General features: G+C 35.9%; 2 long non-coding RNA genes across 4 annotated transcripts; one reads left to right on the plus strand and one right to left on the minus strand.

Moving 5' to 3' along the window:
• Positions 1 to 1287: 1287 nt before the first annotated feature.
• Positions 1288 to 6791, minus strand: LOC127010861 (uncharacterized). Of its 3 annotated transcripts, none has more exons than XR_007763709.1 (3): positions 6650 to 6791; positions 6259 to 6517; positions 1288 to 1499 (listed from the first exon to the last, which is right to left on the minus strand). It is a non-coding gene; the product is annotated as an uncharacterized LOC127010861 (long non-coding RNA). The 3 variants fall into 3 exon arrangements; XR_007763710.1 differs by lacking the exon at positions 1288 to 1499 and adding an exon at positions 5654 to 5786; XR_007763708.1 differs by lacking the exon at positions 1288 to 1499 and having other exon boundaries at positions 6136 to 6517.
• LOC127010862 (uncharacterized) lies at positions 6396 to 7079 on the plus strand. The gene is made up of 2 exons (XR_007763711.1): positions 6396 to 6500; positions 6575 to 7079. It is a non-coding gene; the product is annotated as an uncharacterized LOC127010862 (long non-coding RNA).
• The last annotated feature ends 8740 nt before the right edge of the window (positions 7080 to 15819 follow it).

Consider the following 15819-nt stretch of genomic DNA (forward strand, 5'->3'; position numbering starts at 1 on the left):
GCTTCTTTTTTTACGAGGCGGGTTCCAAACCCTGCGCTCAACCGCTTGACGTCCGGGTGACTCGCTACACACATTAGCTCACTATCTAGCGGATGCTAAGATAGCTACCCAGGAGGTACCACGAGGAGGCTGTATGTCAACTTGCTATCCTTCAAAAACAGAGATCGCACTGGCGGCCACCAAGTTGGCCGCGATCAGAAAACTTTACTCTGTACGAATGAAAGCCATCCCATCCCTAAAACCACACCCTATATCAAGTAAAGCTTGACGGAGACTCATGGAAATAAGACACACAGCTATAGACAAGCTAAGAACAAGCACTCAGAGATAAGTTCAAGGATACACGGATACTTCGTTAAAGCACTACAGAACAAGCTTCAAATTATTAAAATAAGATTAGAAGCAATATGTCCCAAGAAACGGAAAGCAATAGGGTAAATTAATGACAAGTTCACTTGTCAAGTACATAACAGTTACCTTAGATGCACAAAATGCAGAAAGAATAACGAAAATGTAAGAGGAAGAGAAGAGGTTGATAGAGGCTATGAATTCATAGGAAAGGACAGGCAGCAAGTTGAGCATTATGTTTCAGAATTTAACAAAATATTTAAAGGAGGAGCCTTTCTTCTAATTATAAAAATGGAATAAACGTTTTTAGAAGACGATAAGAGTACTTATAGGTTAGAATATATATACAGGATTCCAGCACGAATAGATATGCTCGAATTTAAATAATGTACCCAATAAATTTATGATTTTCAAAAAAGGAACGCATTCATATTATAAAACTACCTATGAATAAGACAATATTTGTATTAGCACCGGAATATGTAGAAATTAATAACAAAGAAATGTATTGTTATAAAAACCATTGCTAGAAAATCTGAAATTTATATATATGTAAGAACGACAACATCGTAAAAAACATTAACGAAAACGGTCTTTAAAAAATTATCAGCGGAAAGGAAGCAGACTCCAAAACAAGACTCTGCAGTAACATTCAGCACTAAATGAGCATCGAATCTCCATTAAGCGCTCATCACTAAGCGCTCATTCAGTGCTTAATTTTTTTAAAAATGGCTGCTTAAATTAACACAGTTATCCTTAGTCGGACCTGTCCATAAAAAAATGTATATATTTTCATGAATATGATATGCAATTTCACATCCCCATTCGCTTTTATTAAGGCTGTTCAACATTTTCAGCACCTTCAAAAGGTCAGAAAATATCAACTTGCCAAATTTTCGAGACTAGAAAGGAAATACCTATGGAAAAAAGCCGGGGAAATTCAGAGGGTCCCATTTATTTAGCTAGTTTTTATTCTACATCGACAATTATAAACGATTATATAGACATTAATAGAAGTAGTAAGGAACTTTTGACATTTAAAAATTATATTTGGTTAATTTTGTAGTCCTGGCGGCTTTTTTCTAGGCCCTGTATTTTGACTTTTGAAGCGGCTCAAGGACATTTTTTGTGGGGCCTCAGCATGGTGGCTTCTGTAAATATAATAAATACAAATTATCGAAACACTGTGCCGTATGATGATAATAAACTATTGTTAATACTTTTAATACAATCTTTGTTAGATTAACCATTGTTATTTTGTATTCAACCAATGCGACGCCAAGCCAAAATTTTTGTAAACAAAACAAATTCAACAAATACACTTATATGTATACACATGTACTTTTTGTGCCCAACCAAGTAGGCACCCTAGGTCACTCGGCGTGAAAAGCGGATTATAGTGAGCGCTTTGTTATTGGCACGGGGACGCTTTGATGGCAGGACAATCGCGTCACGACGATGGACTTAGAGGCGATGCGGGCACTGCGCTAGTTGATATGTATTACGCGGCGTAAGTGATTTATAAATTAAAAGTCATTTATTCTTTAGTTGGTGCTTGCTTATTAAGTACTTAGAACATGGAATTTTACTGACTTATATTCTAGAGTCGGTCAGTGGTTTTCGATGATGCTAGCAGTTAGCGTAGTTGGCTCAGCTTACACTGCAACAATGGGATGACCGCTCTGACGGGTCAGTGCACCGTCGAGTTAGTTAGACGTAAAGTCATCCGTTGACATTAAATATTATATGATCAGCAATTATCATAACCAGTGAATGATGCTGAGCGCCTGGTGGTGATTGGTTGGGTGGTGGTCATGTTGAGGACCCTTGGGTACGAACATTCTTCTCCCCATTGAGGAGTACCCTCAATTAAGGCGTTATGTCTATCAGCCATAGACAGAATTGCATAGAAAGCAGCCAACAAATTAATTTAAATTAAATGTTCAAGGAAGGAACGCATTCTTAATATTTCACTACCTATGAATAACACAAAATTTGTATTAGCACCGGCATATGTAGTTATTAAGAACGAAGATATGTAATATAAGGACAGGCAGTAAGTTCAGCATTATGTTTCAGAATTTAACAAAATATTTATAGGTAAGAGCTTTGTTTCTAATTATAAATAATTATATATTTTAAAAACTATATTCGAAAAACAGGAAACAGCTAATTGCTTACAAGAACTAGAGGTGCACGGCGCACAGGTAGTGTCGGAAGAACATATGTAAGAGTTTCTAGAAAAATTAGCTATAATTAATAATATATCATTAAATTTCCGATTTTCAAAAAAGGAACTCATTCCTATTATATCACTACCTATGAATTAGACAAAATTTGTATTAGCACCGGAATATGTAGTAATTAATAACGAAGAAATGTATTGTTATAAGTTCCTGAGTAAGATTGACATCCTCCTTGATGCTGCTTCACACTCCCTTTTATGCCAACAACGACCTTGCCGTGGGGTATGGAATTGCCCTCGTTGATATTGATCATTTGGCAAGTCTGTGGTATGAGACCCTTCTGCAACAAAACTTAATGTTTTAAAACAGTCTGACGTCTAATAGGTTTAAAGTTGATGAAAAATGGGTTCTGCAGGGAGCCGTTATTTGTGGCAGTTGATTCCCGTTTGGACGAGTCAGTTTCGTTTTTCATTGATTGCTGTTATGAACCATCAATGCTAAGATAATTTGATGAATCCTTTCTTCATCGTGGGGTATCTGATCTTCATCCATTTATATTGGTTATTATTTACCAGTAATTTATTATTCGTTACCTTACAAGCAGGCCTATGTCTTGCAAGACGTCTTCGTCTTCCTCCAACATATAACTAAATTGCGTATATAATAAGAGTTCCTTCTTGAAAAACCGAAGATTATATAGGCAAGCCTCGTGCCTTGCGCCAGAGGTTTATTAGGTCCTAGTCCTAAAAATTCATCATTTATTAACTTGGCATACAGGTCAAGTTGAGGGCAATAGGTCCAGGTTGAAAATCAAGATCTGCTAAAGGCAGACTCTCAGGAATATTAAGGTCGTGTGAAATCGGTAATGATGGTTGTTCTGAAATGACTGTGACTGGTCGATGTTCTAATTTTTTTTTCAATCTGTAACGACATTTCTAAGAGACAGCAGATCTGCCATCCTCCTTGAGATAAGATTCACCTGTGACCCGGAATCTATTACAGCGCGACATGTTTTAGGTTGACTGGTAGGTCCTTCTCATGATTCCTTGGCGGTCGCGGGCAGCAAGTGTCCTCTGGGGTTGCCGTAGCCTGCGATGGATTGCTAGTCAGTCCTTTGTGCAACATTTAATGATGCCGTTCATGGCATTAGACTAACAATTTGTACATGCTCCTACTTGAACAATATCGTGGTGTCGCGTTTTGAGGTCCATTTCTTAAATATGGCTACACGCCTTAAAATGATGTGTTCCTAGGTGACAAATCTTGCAAATATCTTTGTTGCAGACTGGCTAATGGCGTAGCGTTGTTGTAGGTTGTGCACTTATCGCTTCCAGCATGCAAGCGCGACGCTCAATAAATGACAGTACACTCCCCAATGAAGCTAGAGTCTTTTAGACTAGTTTTCTTCTTATAATAAAACAAAGAATTATGTAGGTCTTAGGATATTGAGCAGATATCGAGGTTTTAAGGCGTATTTTCGAGATCATCTTGGACATGTCTCAATAATTCCCATTGGACGCCCAGAAGGCGTTGTAGAGTTATGTTGATGGTTGGCGCAATTGATGCAAGACTAAGCGATGATTCTTATTCGTTGCCTCGTCTCTGTAGCTGATGAATTGCTTGACTAACGGGTCAGTTAGGTTGTTCTGGATCTGCCGAGGTACCTTTTAGGTCCGCTTGCTGACGCCATATTCTATTTAAATACATAATTTAGGTTTAGGTTTTAAATATATTGACATATTTAAGCACAGTTAATATTGTATTTTGTTTAACGTTAACTAAGTTTTTACCTTTTAATTGGGTTTTAAACCCATACTTAAATATAAGTTTCTTTTGAAACTAAATTGCTTTGCGCTCGCATCTAAGAAAATATTTCTCATGAACTTGTTCTGTCGAATTTTCTATGTTCACGAGCAGCCAAGGCTTCGTCAAAAGAATTCCCCCTGAAAAAGTTCACGTTGTGCCAACCCCTGAATTTTAAGTTAACACTCGTGGGTGAGAACCGAAAAATCTTGTTAAGCCACTGTCGGTCCTGTAAAGCTGGACGATGCTTGGTATCCTGTGAAGCTGGATGAAGCTGCGTATCCTGTGAAGCTGGATTAAGTTGCTATGTATGTAAAACTGGAATAGGCTGCGTATCCAGTGGAGCTAATTGATCTATGGTTTTCTGTAACGCTGGAATAGGCTGCGTATGCTGTGAAGCTCGATGAGCTATAGTATCCTATTAAGCTGGATTAAGCTGCGTATCCTGTGAAGCTGGAGTAAGCTGCGTGTCCTGTGGAGCAGGTTCAAGCTGTAGTTCCCAGGGCTGGTGGAAATAAAGTGAAATTAACGGTATTTTTACACCAGTTAGAGATTTATCTTTTGGTTAGAAGGGGTCTCTGGAGTGTGATCTTTTGTTGGTAAAAGATCACGTCGGGGTCACCAATGCTTATGCCAAACCCAAGTAGACATTTCTAGGTCACGCCGAAGATTGGCGGCTAATTGAGTAATTTATTACGAGGCCATTCCTATAGGTAGGAAGTAGAACCGTGGAGTTATGAGTGCGTTGATAACTGATTTGTTTATACAATGGTACTTGCTTATATACCACGTATACTCGGAAGTTTAGTGACATTAGTTATTTTCTAGAGAAGGTCAGTGGTTTTGGATGATCGTAGCAGCTAGCGTAGTTGACTCGGCTGGCACTGCAACAATGGGCTGACCGCTGTGGTGGGTCAGTTAGACATCGAGTCAACAGTCGACACTGAATATAATATGCTGTCTTCGCCGTTAACACAATTCCACAATTCGTTTGTTTACATATATATAGATGATATTATAATGCCACTATTTTAAAAAAACACAGTAAACAATAGTTTTGTTACAAAAGACATTAAAAACGTACTTTTTTTATTCCGACCGTACATTTCTATGCAACACACCAAATTCAAGGGGTGAAGACGAATAGAAAGTTCGTTCGATAGAACTGTTGCATCCTTGAGTTGTTGAAATTTAGTGATTCCTTTTTGATCTTTATAAACTTAAATTTGTTTTAATTACTTTTCTTAAAACTATTACTTAATCTCTATCAATTTTCAATAGTATACTAACCATTATTTTAACATAGAATATCACTTATTTTTTGCTTTAAAAATTGCTTAGCGCTCGCTTCTAGGGGAATATTCCCTCAATTAGTCTTATGGAATTTCCTATGTAAACGAGTAGGGAACGCTTCGTCGAAAATGTTCCCAGTGAAACCGCCTGAAAAAACTTTTGTAAAAACTTGCTAAATTTTGGTTAATAAATAACACTGTTTAAAAATAATTGTCAAAAGTTTTCTTTTTTTTACATTTGGCACGCTGTTTTTCAATATGCTTGGATTTAGCTGTACGATTTTTATTAGGCGTGCCGAATGTAAGAATTAAGAAAATCTATTCATTTAGTAGACCGTAAAATACATTTTCGTCACAAAAGTTGATGTCAGAACTTTAGTTTGCTGTAGGTGCGATCACCACTAGACTTTTACCTCGTTTATAGGTGTTTTTGTTTAATTTTAATAGCCACGTTAGGAATTTGCTTACGTACACAAAAGTAAAAAAAGGAATTAAAACAACAACGATTAGTTTTAAAAACAAACATTTCTTATTTATTTATGATTTTGACAGATTTGTAATACCAATAATTTGTTTGTTTATATGCACCAATCATTTTTTGTAATTACAAAAAGTAATATTTGACTTACATTTTTTTTGTGCGCTGTGTGTTTGGAAAGCCTGTATTCCCCTTATTTAATTTACAATAATTGTTTCTACTTTCACTGTTTCAAAAGTATGAGTCTGCGGTAGGCTTATAATTTTGATAATTCACTGGTTAAATCTGCCGACGTCACAGTCGACTTTGTGCTAATTGCGCGCTTAAGCTGAATTGTGAAACTGCATGGGAGATATAAGGCTCATAATCGGGATCAATTTTTTGCGGAGAAATGTAAAATTACAAACAGACTGTGGAAAAGAAAGAACCGTGAATGGATGGGCATTAATAACATTTCTTGAATGCAGATGGAGGAGATCTAAACGAAGTTACAGATCAACAGAATATAATCGGAAACAGTAATGCACACAACAGTGACGTACACGATGTTAACCTGCTGACATAGATGTTGGACTCAAGTATGTTCGGTAGTTCAGTCTGAGGGGAGCGGAGTTACCGCCTCAGCACTTACCGTCGGCGGTCCCCCACCAAAACCCCTTTGGCAGCCTCACAACTCCAACGTCCTGGAACGTCCTTGTTGGCAATCAAGAAAGATTTTTTTGTCAAGCAATAGGCACAACTATTTCCATGAACCTATTTGTTATTATTTTAAAAATTAGACAAAATATGTAAAGAGGTTTTCATGTTGGTTCTAGTATTTTTGACTTAGCCCTTCGGCTCTTTATAACTTGTATCCACATTGCGAACGAAGACACAGCATACATAAATCAAAAGCGTATCGTTGGTTTTTTATGAATCCATTGATGAAAGTATTATTTCAGCCAAAAGCCAGGATTAAAAAATTTCATTATATTTTCATGAATTGTTTTTAATTTCACATATTTTATTTCAGCTGTTTAATGGCAGGATTTTTGTCCAATAATTTGTTATGATTTATTTGTTGAAAATTGTTTATATTTCCAAAAATCTCATGTATTTTATTAATACTTCAACAATTTCTAGTTGTCCAAAAAAAAAATATTTATATCAGTAAAGGAATTCGCTTCGTATCCGCATAAATTCGCTTAACTGCAAGCAATCGCAACATATTGAAATATGAATTTAAAGAAATCTTTATCAAGGGTGACCAAAGCGATATAGAAATTAAAACTCGAAGAGTGCTTTACGACATTAAAGCAAAGTTTAGTAAGACAATAAGCTATTGTAAGCAATTACAACTATTAACAGTAGATTTATCTACCTGGAAAGCTAAAAAATATGCATCGATCTCTGATTTTTAAGCCACTGCGCTAAAAACCCAAAAACCAGATGTATGCAAAAGCTTTGAAATATTGAGTACATAGAATTGGACTTATAATAAATACTTTTTATACATGACTGTATTACTAAAAAAGCCCATTATGAATTTATTGCCCATATCTATAACATTTTCCACAATTTCTCTAACAAAAAAATACAGCTTGCGTAACATAGTTGACATGACTTATTTGTTACATAATAAAAATGTTTTTACGGTATACTGTGATAAGGATGGTTATGAGGAAAGAATTGTTAAAGGCCCTAGCAGCTCATCGCTCGTTTAAAATGCCTGCCGTTTTTATTGAATATACCTTAGAACACTACCGGAGGAGTGAAAGGAGGTCACTAAACATTAAAAAACATGTACATGTTTTGTGTGTGTTTTAGAGCTTTCATAATCTAGTATCTTTTAGAATCTAGAATTTTTAGTATGTTGTTTTTAGTATTATCGGTGCTTGCCGACTATATGAGGGAAAATTATAAAAGATGTCACCTGAGCTACACTCCTGCTCGTTGCTATCGATAGTCAAGCTAGCTATGACCATGGAATTAATAACAAGAAAGAAAGTTAACTTCTGCAAGCCAAAGTTTTTATACCCTTGCAGTTATAATAAATAATCAACTTTAGTAACACCATCTGCAATTTTTAGGCATTGTTGCTGATTTCAGTGATTCTTCTTTTTTTCAGATTATTTTTTTGACTGAATTCGATATTCCCAATATTATAAGATAAAAAAGTTAAAAAGCCCCAAAGCTATAATTTGTTTAATATTATTTTCCCAGCAATTTTCCGATCGTTCCGATGATAGCTATATGATACAGTCTTCCGATTTTGATAAAATTTTATTTGTAATTCAGAACTTTAAAAAATGTTATTTCTAAACTTAGAAGGTTATATGTAAAAAGCACCAAAGATATATTTTTTTCATATTATTTTCCCACCAATTTTTCAATCGTTCATATACTGTATTATATAGTCGTCCGATTTTGATGAAATTTAATTAGAAGTTCAGAGCTAATTAAAAAATGTTATTTCCAAGCGTAGGAGGTTATACGTTAAAAAACACCACAGATATGATATTTTCCCACCAATTTTCAGATTGTTCGTATGGCAGCTATATGATATAGTCGTCCGTTTTTGGTAAAATTTAATTCGAAATTCAGATCTAATTTAAAAATGTCATATCCCACTATTGTGATACCAATATTGTGACAAAGATATTTAGAAACGTACTTTAACATTTTGTAACATTTTTCGAAGGCTTTTCAATGCACCTCAAAATGATGTTAGAACAACTTATAGCCAAAAAAAGTCTTCCCAATCAAACCTCTTTCATGGTGATGAGTATTTACATATGGTTGCTATTAATTAACTTCTCTTACCATCCTTACCCCTCACTCCTCTACTGCTATTAATCTGTGTGTCAAGTCCCACTATTCTGGCTCTTTTAGTTTCCGAGATCTCACCGTTCATACGGCCAGACGAAAATGGCAAGACCGGCTAGTGATCATGACCAAGTATATATACATACTCGTACACTTTACTTCCTTCTACCTGTAACATACTCACCTACGAATCTAGTATACCCATTTCACTACGAGTAACAGGTATAAGCTGGTGTAAGATGCCCAATCTTTTACTGCACAGAAGGAATATGATGCAACGGCTTGCATTTTTAAAAGATTTAAAGGAACAAATCCTTACTTCAAAAGTCATTTATCTTTGTCCCAAATAATGTTCTTTATCGTGATGTTTTTTTTATTATAGTAAACAAGCACTTAGCTCTATGCAGGATAATCATTTTTAAAATTTTAAAAAGGGTAAGTCGTTTCGAAAGGTACAAAAATGTCGTATTTTTATTTAAGTATAAAACGAAACACTCATGAACATTATTCCTAAGCTAACACAAGATATATTTTCTTAGACACTAAGATACAATAAAATTACTCAAAACAATAAAGCTAAAGTGGAGTGCCTCGACTATCAGAAATCCGTTACTCAATTATAGGGTTCCTACAGTTCCATAATTCAGCTTAAGCGCTCAGTCCTCAGGAAGTCGACTGTGATTTCGGTAGAGCAGCCAGCGACTCGGGCAGAGTCAAATGAAAGCCCCGCTTTTTCGCTGGGAGAACGCAAAAAATAGAAATTTTCCCTTTCTCCTCTTTTGCCATCTCTCGGCTAAAAAATGCTTGTGAACGAAGAGGCCAAGAAATTGAAAAAGCTAGACTTTTGTGCCACTTTTATTTAATAAGGAAAATTTTTTCCTAAGTGTAAATAAAAAAAAATTTTAAAAATTTTAATAAATTGTGTGGGTTGCAAAGTAGTACTGTTATTTATTCATAAATGAACTTTTAAATATAAGTCCATAAATATTATTTATTCATAAATGAACTTTTAAATATAAGTCCATAAATACCTTGCTTTTAAGTGCAACGAAACATGCGCATAGACAAATTTCTCCAATCTTTTGTTGTTGCTTGAAGGGAACGCGTATTTTTTATCTTTATGCCCTTGCAGAGGGTATAATGATGAAGGAGACGTTTCCGATCCCATAAAGTATATATATTCTTGATCAGCGTCACTAGACGAGTCGATCTAGCCATGTCCGTCTGGCCGTCTGTCCGTCTGTCTGTCCGTTTTACTAGTCACTCAGTTTTAAAGCTATCGGGCTGAAACTTTCCCAAACGTCTTCTTTCTATTGCAGGTAGTATATATGTTGGAATCAACCGGATCGGACAACTATATCTTATAGCTCCTATAGGAACTATCGGGGAAAAAAATTTAAAAAAAATTATATCTTTGGTGTTTTTTATCATATAAATTTCTAAGCTTGGAAATAAAATGTTTAATTAGTTCTGAATTTCGAATTAAATTTTATCAAAATCAAACTACTATATCATAAAGTTGTCATAGGGACGATCGGAAAATGGGTGGGAAAATAATATGAAACAAATTATGGCTTTGGGGCTGTTTGACATATTATCTCATAATATTGGGAGTATAATTTTTTCTTTTTTTAAGAGTTTCGAATTTAATTTAATAAAAATCGGACTACTCTAACATATAAATGTCAAAAAAACGATCTGAAAAAAATGAAATGTTTATTTTTTAATATAACTGAAGTCAGCAACAATCCTTAAACATTTCACATGGTGTTACAAAAGTTGAATATTTCTTATAACTGCAAATTCGGCAAGCCGAAGTTTGTAAATAATTAGTTTCCCGATCGTTCCTATGATAGCTTTATGATAAAGTCATCTGATTTTGATAAAATTTAATTCAAAATTCAGAACTAATTAAAAAATGTTCTTTTCAAGCTTAGAATGTTATATGTTTAAAAGCAATAATTTGTTATATATTATTTTCCCACCAATTTTCCGATCGTTCCTATGACAGCTATATGATATAGTCTTCCGATTTTGATACGATTTAATTCGAAATTCAAAACTAATTTTAAAATGTTACTTCCAAGCTTGGAACGTTATATGTCAAAAAACACCCAATATATATATTTATTATATTAGCCGACTAAATTTCCAATCGTTTCTATGACATCTCTATGATATATTCGTCAGATTTTGATAAAATATAATTCAAAATTCAAAACCAATTAAAAAATGTTATTTCCAAGCGTAGGAGGTTATATGTTAAAAAACACGGAAGATATAATTTTTTCATATTATTTTACTTTTAAATTTTCGATCGTGTCTATGGCGGCCATATAATAAGGTCGTCCTATTTGGATAAAATTTAATTCGAAATTCAAAACAAATAAAAAATATTATTTCCTGCCTTAGAAGGTTATATGCTAAAAAACATTTTTTACATTTTTTAAATTTTTTCTCCGATAGGTCTTATGGGATCTATGAGATATAGTTATCCGATCAGGGTGGTTCCGACCTATATACTACCTGCAATAGAAAGAAGACTTTTGGGAAAGTTTCAGCCCGATAGCTTTAAATCTGAGGGACTAGTTTGCGTAGAAACGGACGGACAGACGGACGAACAGACGGACATGGCTAGATCGACTCGTCTAGTGACGCTGATCAAGAATATATACTTTATGGGGTCGGAAACGATTCCTTCACTGCGTTGCAAACTTTTGACTGAAATAATTATACCCTCTGCAGGGGTATACTAATGTTTGCAAATTTCTAAGCTGATAACTATTAACACGATATATTTTTTTTTCCAATGCTAGATTCAATCGTTCAGGTGTTGCCCTCAAATCCTCCAGAAAAGATGCTCCAGAAGGTGTAACTTGGCGTTGCGGTGTAACTTGAGTTGCTCGAAGCAAAAGTCTATACTGCTGCCAAGGGCACCAATAACACCGGGGTCCTTGGCATGCGGTAAAATGTAATTTTTTAAACGGGAATAGTTTCTCTACAATTGGCTTTTTTCCACTAAAAATTGTAATAAAACCAAAATGGGGAGGCACTCCGGTAGCCGCTTCTATGAGTACTCACTCAATCTCTGGCATATACTCGTACACATACCATACATATACCAGTTTCGAATCGCACTTACCTTGGATACTTGTCTAAAAAATGTTTGTGTACTTTCTAAAAGTGTTGCCGTCGGGTCTAGGAACGCAATCCTTTAGTTTGATTTCTTTGGATTCCCGTCCAGAAAAATGTCAGAAACAGCCAGTTCAAGGTTTCGCTATTCCACCCTAAGCCTTTTTTCGGGCAATGCGTTTGCTTCACAGGGGTGCCTGTAATGGTAAAAGGTATGAACAATTTTCAAAAAAAACTCCCCCAGTTCGCGTTGCCGTGCCTGAACCGCCAAAAGAAGTAATCCCCTTTCCACAACGAGATGGCCTAATACGTCCTACCTAAGCAAAAGTTTTCTGGTGACTCAATTACCGTCGTCTCGAACCCCAGCAAGGGATGCAAGTCGATTAAATCTATCATTCTAAAAAGAGTGTCAGCCACTATATTTTCCGTGTGTTTTCTATGGAAAATTAATTAATCTTCAATTTCAATGAACAACGAGAGAGCCGCCCGTCAAAGTCCAATAGAGACATAAGCAACTTCAGGCTGGCGTGGTCGGGTGTATTTAAATAGGAAATGAACTCCACTTAAGTTCTTAATATTTTTACTCCAAGGATAGCCGTCAGACCTTCCTTTCCTGTGACGCTATAATTAGTTTGACATTTGCATAGCTTTAGTATTTAATAGTTTATTCGTTTCCCTGGTTATCCAGCTAAAATAGCACCGCTTAATTCCAGTTTCGGAAGACGGAGACGAAGACTTGATACATTGGTCTTCCAGGGATCGTGAATGCTTTAATTGGTCGACTCCTTCCTCGACACTGCTTATAATACCATTAACGTTTTGAAGCGGGTACGAACCCTTCTTGGTCACGTTGTTTACTCTTCGCGCGTCCAGTCAAATCCTTTTCTTTTTAGGCTACATTACCAGCTTCTTCGAATTGTTCCAGGCACTTTTAGCCTCCTCAATGACGACCTGTCGCATCTCGTTCACATCGACGTAGACAGATGCCTGTTTCGATGAAGACATAGAATATGGCTTCGATTTCACCAAAAGAGCTTCTTCCTCAAGCTCGATTCTGTGCTTCAGAAGCGTAGTTTATACCAGTCCACCCATTTCGTAAAGAAAGGCTTTTCGGGCTCTAGCGTTTCCTTGGACCCCTTAAGTTGAAGATGCTCGGGATCGACAGTTATAGTTTCCGTCGATGACGCCTCTAAATATTTCGAAAATAATTACTAACTGCTTCCCTACGATCGCTGTCTGTGAAGAAATTCCTGTCGTCTGGGGGTATCGGCCCTGGTTTCTGTCTGCCTCGTTCCAGTTCCTCAGCCCTGATTGAGAACACATTCTGCTTCAAGGGCTCGCACAGATTCCGTTAGACAGTCTTTATTCTGTCATTCTTTCTGCATTTGCCTCTGCTCGCTTAAGTCCTGAATCCTCTCATAGTCACATCTAGTGTTACCATACCGACCCTCGAGAGCTTTACGCAAATCCAATTCGCTATGTTCCGTCGAACACAAACCACCAGACAATGGAATTTTCGGAAAAGACCTGCTCAGAACCTCCCTTAATGCTGCCTTAAGTGAGCCTCTTGGTTGATGACTTCCAATGAAAGAGAAGTCCGATCGGAATTTAATCCATTTCTGTTGTATGACTGATTTTTGATTTCTTGACGTAGTCTAGTACCACAGGGGGGCATTGCCAAGTTTTACGATTTCCTACAACAGGGAGATTCTGAGCTCTAGTCGCTAATACCCCTCTGCATTTGAACGTGAACAAAAGAAAAAAATGACAAAGTCGATTCTTTTTAACTTCGACTCAGTCGAACTTTGGGAGTCAAAAGTGTAATTTTTCATCCTTCCTTTGATCTCTCGACGGATCTCAACGACCGTTTGTCAGTCAATGACATCGATTAATAGTATATAGGAAACGAGGATTCTGGCACAATTAGCATATTAATTAGCAATTTATCCCAGGTGTTGCTATGCACTTGAGAAAGGTCGAAGACCTACAGTCCGAAGGTCGTTATCACGTTCCTTTTTACCTCATTATCCCTTGAGAAAGGTCGCACACCCAATGTATCCAAAGGTTATTATTTAAGAGAAACATGACCGATCATGTTAGGGAACGATTTTTTCTATGATTGCAAGACAAGTTTAGAAATCAAAAGAACCCCAATAAAATAAATCTCACAAGTTAATGATTCTCAGATGTGGGAAATATTTTGGAACCCATATTTTCGTTTCCGCCCCAGAATGGTTTACTGGTAAATTGTCAAAGATTTTCTGATCTGATTTTTTCTGTCCGCAATAAAAGGGACACACGCACAAGTCCGAGGAGCACGCTCATTGAGAAGATCACTGGGCCGCAAAAAAAGGGACACGCGCCAATGACTACCTATGTATCTCTGACACGTTCCCAAAAGGGTACAATGCACAAGTACACCTGTAATTTAAACTCGAAATAAAAAGTCACAAGTTTATTTTCTAGAATAAAAATACATTTCTTCAATTATTTTGGTATTGCGAACACGATTTGTTGTAGATTGATATTAATTTTCTGGCTCCGTTCTGGCGAGTTGCATTAGTTTAGTTTTTAGATCATGTCGTCCTTGATTCACAAACATAGTTTTTGTTTTTAGAAGGTATTGAATGTGCTGACCGATTATCTGTGCTTTAAATTGCTCGATGAATTGGTCAATTTCCTCATGAAATTTCATTTTGTTAATCTTGTTTTCTTATAGCTCTTTACACATCTAGCCTCAACTTTAAAATGATGAATATAAAATTATTTTCTTGTTTTAATACTACTCTTAAAAATGTAAAAATATTGTATGCCTTGTTTAGAGCACAAACCCCGCCCTTAAGATGTGTTTAACAATATGGAAACCGGTTTCCTTTAAACCTGTTTAATGAGGGACAGCCGACTTCCTCGATATTGACAAGCAGACGATTTCCAAAAAATTCTCTAGAAATCGCTTCTTTTGAGTACCCTTACAAATAATCAGTTTTCCGTTTGTAATTGTCCTCAAAAATCTTCTAGTTTTCCATCGTTCCAAAAAATGTTGTGATGTTTGTTGGTTAACCAAATTACAGTTTTTTTGTATTTAGCAAAGTAAAATCATATGGTGGTTCTATTAAAAAACTATTATTCAAGCTAGGATCTTTTTCGAATACAATTCCAATTTCCTTTAAAATAAATTTATTATTATTATCAAAGAAACCTTGAACATCAACCGAAACCATTTCTTTCTTCATTTTCTATTTTTAAACAACTCGTTGTACTAGTCCGTTTAATGGTTTTTATTCAACCAAACAATCATGTTTAAGAAGACAATAAGCTTGGGTATTTTCGTGACTTGGTGTCCTGAGTTCTATTGAAATTGTCACATCAATAGGACCAGTTTTCACTGATTCGTTTTGATATGAAAGATCAACCACAACAATGGGGGCCTTTAATTTAAATTCATCTGGGGTCAAAAATGGTTGTGACTCTCGATTATAGTAGATTGAAATGATTCTTACTAAAATCGACATTCAGATTATCATATGGATATGACTCAGAATTCAAGTGAACTTCCAGGTTTGATAAATTGATTGTGATAAGTTCTCCATTAAGTGTAAATCCAATTATAGCAAATCGTGGTTTTTCGCGGTTAGCTGACAATTTCACATTCCAGCTGTATTGGCTGCCATGCCCGACAGTTACCAGCAATTAACAAATCTCTGTATCCACACCTAAATGACAAATATATCCTTTGTTCAAAATGTTTTTTACTTTCACTTGTAAGTTTGTCACG

Source organism: Drosophila biarmipes, chromosome 3L, assembly GCF_025231255.1.
Source record: "Drosophila biarmipes strain raj3 chromosome 3L, RU_DBia_V1.1, whole genome shotgun sequence".
Taxonomy (NCBI): domain Eukaryota; kingdom Metazoa; phylum Arthropoda; class Insecta; order Diptera; family Drosophilidae; genus Drosophila; species Drosophila biarmipes.